This window comes from Bos javanicus, chromosome 10 (assembly GCF_032452875.1).
Source record: "Bos javanicus breed banteng chromosome 10, ARS-OSU_banteng_1.0, whole genome shotgun sequence".
Taxonomy (NCBI): Eukaryota; Metazoa; Chordata; class Mammalia; order Artiodactyla; family Bovidae; genus Bos; species Bos javanicus.
This window is the reverse complement of record NC_083877.1, coordinates 91900268-91914475: the sequence shown is the minus strand read 5'-3', so window position 1 is coordinate 91914475 and position 14208 is coordinate 91900268. Positions and strand designations below refer to the sequence as shown.

The following is a 14208-nucleotide window of genomic DNA, read 5'->3' as shown; positions in this document are numbered from 1 at the left end:
CCTTATGGCAGAAAGCAAAGAAGAATTAAAGAGTTTCTTGATGAAAGTGAAAGACGAGAGTGAAAAAGTTGGCTTAAAACTCAACATTCAGAAAACTAAGATCATGGCATCTGGTCCCATCACTTCATGGCAAATAGACGGGGAAACAGTAAGAGAATTTATTTTTGGGGGCTCCAAAATCACTGCAGATGGTGATTTAATTAATCTTTAAATTAAAAGATGCTTGCTCCTTGGAAGAAAAGTTATGACCAATTTAGACAGCATGTTAAAAAGCAGAGACATTACTTTGTCAACAAAGGTCCATCTAGTCAAAGCTATGGTTTTTCCATAGTCATGTATGGATGTGAGAGTTGGACTATAAAGAAAGTTGAGTGCTGAAGAATTGATGCTTTTGAACTGTGGTGTTGGAGGAGACATTTGAGAGTCCCTTGGACTGCAAGGAGATCCAACCAGTCCATCCTAAAGGAAATCAGTCCTGAATATTCATTGAAAGGACTGATGCTGAGGCTGAAACTCCAATATTTTGGCCACCTGATGTGAAGAACTGACTCATTTGAAAAGACCCTGATGCTGGGAAAGATTGAAGGTGGGAAGAGAAGGGGACGACAGAGGATGAGATGGTTGGATGGCATCACCGACTTGATGGACATGAGTTTGAGTAAACTCCGGGAGTTGGTTATGGATAGGGAGGCCTGGCATGCTGCAGTCCATGGGGTCACAAAGAGTCAGACGTGACTGAGCGACTGAACTGAACTGATAGAAACTTATGCATTATCCTCACCTGGGTTTGTAATAATTTGTTTCATAATCTATTTCCCTCACTTCACTGTGAACAACATGTGGGCAGAGATGATGTTGTTTATCCTCTCATTTTTTTTTTACTGCATCTTCAGGGCCTAGTACAATGTCTGTTTCATAGAAAGATTCAGCATATATTTGCTGAGTTAAATGAATACACTTGTTTTGAAAAATTAAAATGTTAGTCAATAAATGGAGTTATTATTATGCTTCCATGTGCATTTGGGGAAAGCTTAAGGCTGTTCTGAATTACCTTAATTTCAGGATCAGGTGGAGCACATTCTTGAATACAGAATGTGTTCAGTATTGAACAGCTTGAAGATAGAAGCAAATATATAGGTAGATCTTTAGAAGAATTATTTTATATCCAAACTGAATATAAACTTTACCTCTCAGTGTGGGCCAGAGAAAATATTTGAATAATTGTAATATATAGTATGACTTTGTGTGCTTGTGTATACGCACACAAGCATGAGGTTGGGGGGGATGCGGGAAAGAGAGAGAGACAAAGGGAGAATGTGCAGTGAGGAAAGGCTGAGAAGAGAGATAAAAATTTAAAAAGGTTAGGACCCCATGTTTGAAGGGCTTAGAATCTAGTGAAAGTGACAGTCGTTCAGTCGTGTCCAACACTTTGCAACCCCAAGACTTTACAGTCCATGGAATTCTCCAGGCCAGAATACTGGAGTGGGTAGCCTTTCCCTTCTCCAGGGAATCTTCCCAACCCATAAATCGAATCAAGGTCTCCCACATTGCAGGCAGATTCTTTACCAGCTGAGCCACCAGGGGAGCCATAGAGTCTAGTGGAGGAGACCAACTGGGACCGGATTACAGTACAAAATTATTAGAATAAGGAAACTGTGTAGTTTAGAAATGTGATTTAGCTTTACTGGAGGTAGCCTGGAAAACTTTCACAGATAAAATAAGATTTCATTTTAGCCTTGAGGAGGGAAGAATTAATGGTCTTCTTCAATAGCTTTTCCTGCAGCAGGAAACGGCAACCCACTCCAGTACTCTTGTTTGGAAAATCCCACGGATGGAGGAGCCTGATAGGCTACAGTCCATAGGGTCGCGAAGAGTCGGACAAGACTCAGCGACTTCACTTTCCCTTTTCCCTTTCATGTATTGGAGAAGGAAATGGCAACCTACTCCAGTGTTGCCTGGAGAATCCCAGGGACGGGGGAGCCTGGTGGGCTGCTGTCTATGGGGTCGCACAGAGTCCGACACGACTGAAGCGACTTAGCAGCAGCAGCAATGGCATGTCCAGGGTTCAATTATTTGTTGAAGGTTTTATCATCACCTTTTCATTACTGAAACCGACATCTGTAGTGGAATATGTCTCTTTCATGTTCTAGAACGACTGAGGAGATGACAGCCTGCACTGAAGGTAGCAGCTGCCATGACGTGACAGCTACATCCACTTGGGGTTTGCCATTTGTGAACTGTGCGGCTTCAGTCGCGTCATTTGCTCTTTCCAGGCCAAAGGATTTGATTAGTTAATCTTCACTGTTCCCTTTCAGTTCTGAGAATTTGTGAGCCTTCAGAAACAGACATTGGGGCCTGGTATAAAGGGGATCTTCCCATCTCACTGTTGGAAATTACACTTCCCTGTTCCCCACAGAGTGAAAGAAACATAGTTTGTGTATTACAACTACTTAGATTTTTTTGTTTATTATTTTAAATGAATAATTTAGAGAGTTCTGATGATGCTAGAGTGAGGGCAAAAGCAGCCCTCTTAATTCTTTATCTGGGGGTTGTCTCTTACAGCTGCTACTGGCACTTTAACAAAAAGAACAGAGCAAGAGGGCGCCGCCTAAGCACTCAGGTGCCCGCTAATCCGGCCTCTTCCGGGAAAGTCACCCGCAAGACCAGTCATCGGGTATCATGGGAAATGCAGTTTCTCCTGGAGTCGCTCTCTCCTAGTAACTCCTTGCTCTTGAGCATGAGGTAGACTACAACTCCCAGAGGGCCAAGCGGGAGAAGCGGGGGCCCTGTACCTTCGCCGCGGCTGGGCGGCTAGTTCAAGTTGCCATAGCTGCGAGTCTGGGGAGAGCGGAGTCGGTTGCTTCGCCGCGTCTGGTCAGTTATACCTCCTGGGGTTGCCGGTGGCCGCGGGAGCCGGGTGGGGCCTCGGCAATGACCCGGCGTTAAGGACCTGGGGTCCTCTTCTAGTTCAGGTAGCTTCCCTCAGCCGCCCCTCGCCCTTTCCGTACCACTTCCCTGTCGTGTCTTGACGTTTTGGGTCCCGTTTCCCCTGGTCCCGGGGGTCGGGACGCCGGAGCTGCGCGGAAGCCCTGGGCTGGGGCCGGGGGCGGGGCGGGTCTGTGGCGAAGCTGGGGAGCCGGCGTGCCCGGTACCCCCACGCCCCCCTTCCCTCGGCATGCGTGTCCACAGTCAGGTCCTGGTCAAGGTATACGGGGAGTTTGAACTTGGTTGCCCTCTTTTCGAGAGCACAGCGCGTCCCGTCGCTAGCAGCTGTGAAGCTTGAGCTGTCAAGGAGGTCGGCCTCCTGGCGTGTGCGTTGCCTGGCCTGGCATATAATTGCTTCGTACCTGTTTTGGAGTCACAAAAACTTGCTACCCTCGGGAGCGCTGTTTATATCAGTGCCTTGTCTTCCTTTGCCAACATGGAAGTTGCCTCAGCGTCAGCTGTTAACAGTCCCTTCCAGGAGTTTATTTCCTGTCAACACCTGGACATTGAATTCCAGCTGCTCCCTCAGCGGTTTGATGGAGCTCAGTCGCTTCTGCGGACATTCTATAAAACCGCTTTGCAGCCTTATGCCAAGTATTATGTAAAGTATCTAACCCAGGGCCTATCCCCCAGGGAGGGCTCAGTGTTTGTTACTTTTTTTTTTTTTGATTATACAGAGCTGTGCCGATAGACAACAGTGTAAGCCACACGTGCGAGTTTAAGTTTTTTTTTAGTACCTATACTAAAGTAAAAAGGAGCTGGTGAGATTACTCTTAAGTAATTTTTTTGACACATCCAAAATGTTTTCACTCTCAACATGAAGTCAGAATGAAACTGGAGATATTTCACATCCTAAAATAACTTTAAAAAATGGACTAAATGTTATGTGTATTTTATGTGTATAGCACTTTAGCCACTTTTGGCTAGTGACTGCTCTAGTAGACACCATAGCTAGAAGATTAACATTTTGGTAGTTTCATGTTGGCACAGAAATTTGTGTGTGTCCATGACTCATAGAATGAAGGTTGCTGTTTTGTTGAAAGAGTTGGCTATGCATCTTGCCTACGTACTGTCCCACGGCATGACCTCTGGGTCACTTTGGACTCTGTCTTGACTGTTTATTTTGACTAAGAGAATACTTTTTTTTTTTTTTCCTTTTGGAGTGATTTATAGATGTATTCTGATCTGCTTTTTATGTGGACAATTACCAATTTTCTTGATAATTTTTTGTAGATTCTTACAGACTGCTTTGAAAGGAGTCGCAAAGAATTGAGAATATTTCTATCCACAGATCTTACAACCAAAGGCATTTTATTTTTACTTATTGCTGTACTAAGTGTTGGAAGAGCTGGGCAGTTTATAAAGTATTTCCTTTAGGATTGCTAGCATGTGGTTCATTTACTGGCTTAGAAGTATGTTTGGTCCATTAAATTCAGAAGTAACATGTTAAATTCATTACCTGCCTTAGTTAATTTACCCACTAATAGACTTAGGGATAGTACCTTTGGCTAGACTTGGGCTACAGTTCACACTAAGGGATGACCGGGGATGGGTGGAAGTCCCCAGCGAGGAGTATGCTGGCTGGGGATTGGATGTGAAGAACTCCTGTGACTTCAGTGGGGGTGTTTGCATGATCCAAGAAACAGTTTCTCTGTTCTCTGATTTGATGTGATTTATTCTCTGCCATGCACACAAACTGTCCATAGGGTGAGCTTACTTTATCATTAATTGCTTAAAAAATTTTAAGGTTGTAGGTGTGTTTTACTCCTTGTTTCATTTATCTGTAGGTGGTTTGGGGAAAGTGTAGGGGCAACCAAAGATCCTCCACTTGACTAGGCCTCTTGCCCTGAACCTCATGAAGAAATGTTAAGAGTCAGACATACGTGCCTAAGAAGAGCTCTGAGCTCAGAGGACAGCAGCCCGGAGTTTGGGGGGTATGCTTTGTAAGTATGCTTCCTCCCTCCTTGAGTTTTTGAGATGACACATTTTTGTATATTTATAGTGGAAAGGAATATGTCAACAAGTAGAACTTTAAGGGGCCGGAAACCCCTTTCAAACATGCAATATCAAGATTAAATAGGATGGTTGTACATGCAATATTACAAAAATTAAGGGGAACAGACTGGATACCTTAATGAAAGCGATAGCGATGCACCTGTTTCCATTAGACAAGTATTTGAGAACCTTTTTTGTCTCAGGCACTATATTAGGCACATTTTACATGTTTTATAGGTTTATTTCCGTGGTGGTTTAGACAGTAACGAATCCACCTATAATATAGGAGACCCGGGTTTGATCCCTGGGTTGGGAAGATCCCCTGGAGAAGGGAAAGGCTACCTACTCCAATATTCTGGCCTGGAGAATTCCATGGACAGAGGAGCCTGTAGGCTACAGTCCATAAAGCAGCAAAGAGTCAGACACGACTGAGCATGCATGTACATGTGTGTATATATATGTATATACACACACATACCATATACGTATATAGTACATTTATTATACCTCTGTTCATTTTATAAATGAGATTTAGATAGGCTATTAGATTCACTTGGATTCTGGAGCCAAAAAAATGGTCTTCATCCCCAGGTCCTCTGACTCCAAATCCCAGCTGCGCCCACTACAGGAGGCTACATTGTGGTCTCTGATTGTCCTCCAATAGAGTTTGATTTATATTTAGTATTTTTAGATTGTGTATCATATAAGCAAAATTTGTTGTTATTCATCTCTTTAAATGTTCAAGGGGTTCTAGTATCTTTCTTAGTTTTTTATCCCCAAGGTTTAATGGTCTTTATGGTATTATTGAGGTAAGAGGTAATTGTGTTTATGATTTTGATTGAATATAAATGTATGTATGCAGCATGAATTGTCATTGATGGTCAGTAGGATAGTGTTAACTCAGGCTTTTCATCATGGATTTAGAATTCTGGACACTTTAGCATTTTCACGTTGCATTTTGATAGAGGGCACTTAAACATGTAGGGAAGACCCATTGGGGCCTTGTAAGAACACTTTGTTTAAGCTGTATGTGTGAAAGGTTCTTAGAATTAAAGAATATTAGAGCTGGAGTGGCCTGATAGAATAATTTAGTCCCAAAGTTTTCAGCCACAGTCATGACACATTTGGAAATAATATAAAAATAACCTAGGGTGGATTCACTGTTAACCATGTAATAATGTCACTGGCTTGATTCTAGTATGAAATGTTTCAATATATTCATACTATTCTAATAGTGTTTTTCTTTCTTGTAATAATGTATTATTATGTTAGCACAAGTTTTTCCTTATCTCTTTTAGCTGCTACATAGTTTCCCAAATGGCTAGATACATTTATTGTGTCCCTAATCAGTGGACTTGTGGTTTTTTTTTTTTTTTTTTACTATTATAAATAATTCTGCAATGAAGCTCTTTTACCTGATGGCTCAGTGGTATAGAATCTGCCTTCTAATAAAGGAGACGTTCCTTGGGTCGGAACGATCCCTTGGAGAAGAAAATGGCATCCCACTCCAGTATTCTTGCCTGGGAAATCCTGTAGACAGAGGAGCCTGTTGGGCTACAGTCCGTGGGGTTGCAAAGTCTTGGACATGACTTAGTGACTGAAAATAACACATAAGATGTATACATATATTTTGTAATACATCTTGTGTTTTCCTAGGATACTAGTCATAGAAGTAGACTCTGGATCAAAAGGTGTATATTACTTATTTTTACTTTGCCAGATTGTTCCCTAGAAAAACTGTCTTAGTTAATATCTTACAGCAAGGTATGTCCTTGTGAACACTGGTGGCGAGAGCTTTTGTTCATAGGTACAGAACAGATAAAAAGGAATACCATTATTTTAATTAGCTTTTTTTAATTAGTGAAGTATAGTATCTTACACTTTTTTTTAGAGCCATTTATGTTCTTTGAATTGTCTATCTTTTGTACCTTTTACTATTGGACTGTTCTTTTCTTCCTTTTTTGAAAAATGATAAATTCTTTGGTTTCCATATAATGCAAATATTTTTCTAAGTTTTAACTTTCATTTTCTAATCTGTTCTGGTGTCTTAATAATAATTATGAATGATCTTGAGTCTTATTAGGCCTTTATCGGATATTAACACCTTCTGAAATTTATAAAACTCTCATCTTAAAGTGAAAGGTGCTCAGTCATGTCTGACTCTTTCCATGGACTGTATAGTCCATGCAATTCTCCAGGCCAGAATACTGGAGTGGGTAGCCTTTCCCTTCTCCAGGGGATCTTCCCAACCCAGGGATTGAACCCAGGTGTCCTGCATTGCAGGCAGATTCTTTACCAGCTGAGCCATGCGTAGTGTTTGCCATGAGACAGGTGCTCATGAATGAATGAACTCATAGATGTATGAATTAAAGCTAAACCTGAATTAGGCTTTTAATGAAGAGAGACTTGTGGAAGAAATGGACTATAATTATTATTTAGAAAATATAAGATAATTTTATAGATTGTAGGAGGAAGAAAAGAGCTTGATCGTGGAAGAGTGAAGGTCTTAAAATGACAAAAATAGGTTGGCTTATTAACAGCAATTGATACAGTAAAACAATACTGAGAATGCACACTGATGGTAAAGAGTCCAGGTAACTTGGAGTGTGTACAACTTTGTAGTACAGATAAATAGTAATTGAGGAATGTAGGTAGCTGCAAATAGCAATGAGAAAATGATTTGTAATAATTCAAGCAAACCTTGTAGGTTTGATTCAGTTATAAGTTTTAACCATTGAAATGAATTTTAAATTATTATCCTTGTTTATGAGACATTGTCAAGTATTCACATTTGTACTATTTTGCAGTTTAGTCCATATTGTTTGAGAACTCAGTTAATATAGCCCATGTACCATAAGAATTATTTCATCCAACAGTTATTTAATTAGAATCACCAATTGCAAAGTCCTGTACTTTGAAGTTTGTCTCTGGGTTAATCAGTGTAATAAGGGAAGTTTAACTGTAAATTCATTAAAATTGTTCCAGCCACATGCCAGGTACTATGTTAGATGTTGAAATACATCTGTGAGCAAAGTTAATGGAGTCTGTGATGAGATTTAGTCTAAAAGGGAGACAGACAAGTAAACAGCCAGTTAGCTCTTCTGGGCTGTGAGGAGGTGGTCCAAGGTGGGGGCAGTGAAGAAAGGTTCTCCAGAGAAAGTCTCCTCTGAACTGAGACTTGAAGGACAAGTAAGAGTTAGCCAAAGGAGATGGAGTGAGGAGAATGTTCCAGGTGGTGAATACAGCAGAGGTATGATGGTGAGATGAGCATAACGTATTTGAGAAATTGAAAAAAAAAAAACTTTCTGTGGCATGAATAATTACATTTCATGGACATATTTAGTAATTGTATTGCTATAAATATAGAATTATAGTAATACAGAGGGTGAAAAGATTATTTCTGGCTGGAAACGGAAGGCTTCTCTGAGATTGTGTTTGACCTATACCTGCAGTGGTCGACAGCAGACGGCATTTTCACGGCATTTCAGTCAGAACTAATGATGCCAGTGAGGGATGCAAGTGGTAGGAGAACGTGGTGTACATAGTAGCTAAATGTAGGCCTTACGTTTCTATGGTTCATTTGTTAAGAAAAGGGTGTCTTGATGAGGGTCTTGAATTTCTGATTCGAGAACCTAGACTCAGCCACGTGGGCAGTGGAGTGTCAGTGCAGGTTGAAATGTATGGAAAAGGACTCACAGTTGGAGAAACCATTATAGTGGCTAGTCACGCGATAAGAAAAGTCCTGAATTCTGGATGGTGCCCGTGGTAAGAGAAGGGAGACATGATAGGAATTTGGGCCTTGAAGACAGGCTTGTGACTTGGCTCTGCCATTGGAAGCTGTGTCACCTTGGGTGCCTTGCTTAGCTTCTTTAAGCCTCTCAGGTGTAGGTCATGAGGACAGCAGTACTTACCTTGTAGGGTTATTGTCATACAACAATCTGTGATATTAAAGCATTAGCTAGTCAGCATTATTATTTCAACTTTTGTTTTTTGAAGGTTTTTGAAATTGGGATTCTTAACTGGCGTTTATATCCATACAATTGTGGTAGTTTACTGTTTAAGTGTAATTGGTCTTATATGATATTGAGCTGTTTTTCATTATAGTTGGATTCCTTTCTAATCCTATATCTTTAAAAATTTTTATGTGTACATATAAAAACATTACAAGAAAAAGTTTATGGTACACAGTTCATTCCAATCACCTTTTAAATAATTTTAGAAGTTTTTTTTTTTAAATAGTATCTTGGAAAGAACAAATCATTCTTGTTACCTCCTTTAAAAAATAAGAATAAAAAATAAACTTTTGAATAAGCATATTTATAAGTACAATGAAAGTGTATTTTAGTTAATTATTATAGAAAAGTTAAAGAGAGATCTAAAGATATAAAGTAAAAGTAGAGTTGGGGAACAAAGAAATATGGGACTTGAGGAAGAGTGGAAGACAAGAAAATACTTTTTTTTTTTTTTTTAAAGTTTAAGTCTTTAGGATAGGGTTTCTGAAAAAAAAAAGAATGCCTGAAAGAGGTTGTAAAGATTCCTAGTAAGAGATAGAATTATTTAAAAGTCATCTTAAAAGAGCTATAGAAAATTGGATTTATAGCAGAACATAATTAATACTTTATTATCTTAGGCTGTATTCATGATATAAACCATTAGTTTTGAGTAAGTGGGTACACTTGGAATAGTCAGGCCTTAAATGCTCTGGTTGTATGTATATGGTGGGAGAATTGTATCGTAAGAGATATGGTGAGGAAAGACACACATACACAGCCCAACATTTCAATGTGTTTGGAATTTAAATGGTGTTTTCGCATCTAAGAATGTAGTTGGAAGAGGCGGTGGCTAAGAGGAGATGTAGGTTCTAGATCTCTTAGTGTAGCTTTTTATGAAAGCACTCGTGGATAAGTGTTTTACTCAAACTTTTTGTTCCTTTAGGAACAAAAGTAAAGGGTTGAAATTATATCAGCTTTACAGGCTTCAGATAGAGATCAAAAGAGAAAATGCTGGTGAAAATCCTTGTAAGCTATAAAGCAGTATGCAAATTTGAGGTATAAATAGCAATAAGAAATATTTCCTTTCCTAAAAATTTGTAGTGTTGTTTTGTTCACTAGGAAAGTCAAGAGGAATTTCTGTTTCTGCTTTAAAAACTAGGAGGAAGAAAACAAACACGCTTTATAATACACTAAAGAAATAGCATGTTTATTATGAAAAACTTAATTTTACATGAACAAATAAATAGCCCCAAATGATATTTATGATTACTCTCTCAAAAATTGGTGGCCTGTCCCTTGTTATATCAATTGTTAATGCTTATTTTGTGCACCCTAATATGAATTTATCCTTTTTTGCTTCTACCGTTAGATGACAGTCTGAAACCAACTTGTTTTCTTAAGGAGAGCAGGCCTGAGAGGAAGCCTCAGGAAATTAACCATCTTCTGAACCAAATCAAATGACTTATTAGTAAACTATGTGTGTATATATCAATTAGCCTTTGCATAATAAATAAATCCTGGCAGGCATACAGCAATGCGCTTTTATTGTCTACCTATCTTGGCTGGACATGTTAGTCTGGGCTCAACTGACTGGTCCGCTGATCTAAGCTGGAAGTCGTTGCGGCAGCAGCCATGTATCCCACACCATCCAGTGGGATCGTCTTTGCATGTCCTGATGGTGACGCAAGAGTTATGAGGGGAGCAGGTTCCAATGTGTAGTCCCATTTCAGGTATCTGTTTGTGCCCTGTCAGCTGAAATCCTGTTGGCCAACTTAGGTCAAATAGCTGAGCCCAGAGGCAGGGAGGGTAATTCCACCCCTAGTGGGAGGACTTACATCTTGGGGAGGTGAAGAGTTGGAGCCAGATTACGCAAGCAGCACTTTGTTCTGCATTTAATTTCTTTTATATACCAGAGTGGGAAAACATCCTGAGTGGTCTGCCGAAAATCAAGGCTTACTTCTCGTTCTGGTTTTGTAGTCTGTAGGCTAATATGAAAGCTGTGTTACCCGATTTCCCTTCTGGTCTGTAGAGGGGAGCATTGTCTCTCGAGCATTTAACCTTGATTGATTCTTTCACAGTAGAATTTTCATTTTTAACTGGGGAATGAGGCCAATAAACTTCCTTTGTCTTGGTTCTTGATTCAAAGTAGGATTCCAAAATCAGCTGCTAATGGGGTCCTATGCCCAGTGGGGATTGCAAGGGCAAGCAGGAAGGTGCAAGACCGACTCAGGGCAGCCACTGTTTACAGCTGTGTTGCCATGGAAACAGTCTTCCCCAGTGTTGCCAGATCTTTGGCCTTTTCAAGAGAAACTGGAAATTAGATTTTTTTGGTGAAGTCTCTTTGTTTTCAAATTAAGGTTTTAAGATAACACAATGAGGGCTCTGTTAAATATGTATCGCTTGGCTGGATTTGGTCCGTAGTTCTCTACTTTTCATCCCCTGATTTAAAGAGAATGGTGTTAGGAACTCAGGGATTCTAGCTCTGTCTTTGTCCAGGCTCACCTCATGTCCATTTTCTGACAGTTTGGGCCATTATTAGGGGGTTGTGTCTACACCTGAAGGGCTTCATTATTGTCTACTTTGGGAATAGCGTAGCTTGTATTTATTCTGTTTATCTGTTAGCAAATAGCATGCCATTCTAGGGCTTAGCTCCAAGTAAGAAATCCATCTTCTGTTTGTTAGTATCTATTTCTGTCTGTTATCTTTTTTTTCCCCCTTCTTGGGTTTTTGTTGATTGTTTTTATCTTGACATGTTTTACTTTTAATTTAATTTTGTAAACTGCCTCATTTATTTTAGAAGTGCGTGTAGGTGTATGAGTCTAAAATATTTGTGTCATTCTTCTGGTGAGACAGGGAAAGAGTTATTAAGTAGCTTTATTTTCTTTTAAAGCCTTGCTAATTTTTAACAACTGGCATACATATAATTAAACAGCTATTAGTTTTGTCTCCATGCCTGAGGAAACAGTAATTTTTCATGCCATGCAGGCTTTTCCAGAAATACCCCTGCCACCTGCTTGATGGGTGCTGATCCACGTGACTCTGCCCTCTTACTCCCGCAAGGGGAGCAAAATGGAGCCTGGGGGCTGAGTCTGTCTGGTGTCATCCATGGAATAGAGGGGTGGGTGTGTGCATGTGTGTGAGAGAGAGAGGAAGGGAGGGGAAGTAGGAGGGGGAAGGCAGAGAGAGGAAAGAAGGAAATGGGTGGTAGCAACAGGAGTAAGTGGAATATCCAAAAAAAAAAAATGAAATCTAGAATATTTGCAATATACATATGTATATATGTATGTATATGTGTATGCATGTGTTCATGCTTGATCATGTCCCACTCCATGTGACCCCATGGCCTGTAGCCCACCAGGCTCCTCTGTTCATGGGATTTTTCAGGCGAGGATACTGGAGCGGGTTGCCATTTCCTTCTCCACGGGATCTTCCTGACCCAGGGATGGAACCTGAGTCTTCTGCCTTGATTGGCAGGTGGTTTCTTTACTGCTGAGCCCCCTGGGAAGCCCATATATATGAATATATGTACATATATATATAATATATATTTAATGTTAATTCTCTAGGTCAGAAGTTCTCAACTGAGAATGATTGTAGCCACGCACTTCATCTCTGCCTGAGGGGACATTTAGGAATATCTGGAGACAGCTTTAAATCTCTGCTCTGGTTGAAGGATGGGAGAGCTCTGAAGATTTGTCTCTTCCCTAGTTCCTCTGAAACGATGCTTTTTAATGGACTCTCTCTGCTTTGTCTCATCCATCTGTCAAACTTCTCATCCTTCTGATGGGTGGAAAGATCTGACCTGGCTCCCCTGGCGTGTTGTCACAGCACCGAGCTCATTGTGTGCAGACTTCCAGAGGTCTTTCTCTCCCGTCGAGGACTGTGACTTAATCACTTTCCTCTTTCATTTCTAATATGGTGACAGTTCAGTGGATGGTGAGCGCATGAATCTGTTGTCTCTCTTCGATTCTATTCCTGTTACATTCCTCTTGACTTAACTGAGAACTGACTCCTGGACAGTGGACTTGATCTCTCTCTTTATTTTATTTGTTTATTTTTTTTGTGGGGAGACTAACAGCCCTTGTTATGTTTAATTTTGTTCCTGAGCGAAGGATAATAAATTCAAGTAGTAACATCACAATAAAATATTTAATTCTTCAGGAGCAGTCCAAGATGCACTGGAATTAGCTCCCTCTTATGTGTCTTCACTTAGGTGGTAATAGATGCAACTGAGTAGCCTAGACATCCTTAAGCTAAAGGTTTGATGTGAGATCTCAACCCCTCTGTCACCTGGGAAAAGGTCCCCACCACAGGGAGCTTGCCTTGGGTAGTGGGCAGGTGATGACTTGAGGTTTGGTATGAGGTGAGTCAATGGACATGAATTTGAGCAAACTCTGGGAGATAGTGAAGGACAGGGAAGCCTGGCGTCCTGCAGTCCATGGGGCTGCAAAGAGTCAGGCACGACTTAGACACTGGACAACACTCTCAGTCCGTTGGATCTCTGCTGAGTGCCAACTATGTTATTAATAGAGTTCTGGGCCTTGGGGTGCCAACATTGAATAAGTAGAGTAAGTGTCTCCCCTCATGAAACTTACGTGAGGGCTGGAATAAAATCCATACTTCTCTTAGCCTGAACCTCTCCGTGAGCTGTCTCTAGCCTTCTTCTCAGAGTTCGTCCCGTGACACCCTCCTCCTTGGTCACTGTGCTCCTGCCTTTTGCTGTTTCTTAAACACAGCAAATGCCTTCCTACTTCATGTGCTATGCATCTGTTCCTCCACCTGTCTAGGATTTGTTCCCTCCTCATGTCTATGTGAAGTTCCTTCTCATCATTAAGCTATCTGATTAAAAGAGCCCTGTCCTGACCACTTTTCTCTAAAAAACTCTCCCAAACCAAGTTATTCTTATTTTTAAATTTTTTAATTGTAATTTTATTGGCTTACAGTGTTGTGGTTAATTGCAGGTATACAACAAAGTGATTTAGTTATACATATATTCATTCTTTTTTAGATTCTTTTCTCATGTGGTTTATCATAGAATATTGAGTTCTCTGTGCTGTCCAGTAGGTTAGGTCTTTGTTGGTTATCCTTTTTTTTTTTTTTTTTTTGGTTACAGCTCAGAATTTTATTTGGTAAACAGATAGTACACCCCCTGCTAAGGTGTGAGGGTGGGCTAATCCCAAAGGAGAAGCCGGTTGTCTATCTTATATGTTATGGTGAATGATATGTGGTGAATTAA

The 14208-nt window shown here is 40.4% G+C and overlaps 1 protein-coding gene across 11 annotated transcripts in view; it reads left to right on the top strand.

The window, feature by feature from the left end:
• Nucleotides 1–2245: 2245 nt before the first annotated feature.
• Nucleotides 2246–14208, top strand: part of CEP128 (centrosomal protein 128) — a 475959-nt gene continuing 463996 nt past the window's right edge. For 4 of the 11 annotated variants that reach the window (XM_061429606.1, XM_061429603.1, XM_061429604.1 and 1 more), the window contains exons 1-2: nt 2247–2972; nt 4773–4928. The gene's annotated coding sequence lies outside the window, so the exon portion shown is untranslated. Of the gene's footprint in view, nt 2973–4772; nt 4929–14208 lie in introns of all 11 variants that reach the window. The other 7 variants (XM_061429607.1, XM_061429608.1, XM_061429611.1 and 4 more) reach the window with 6 other exon arrangements.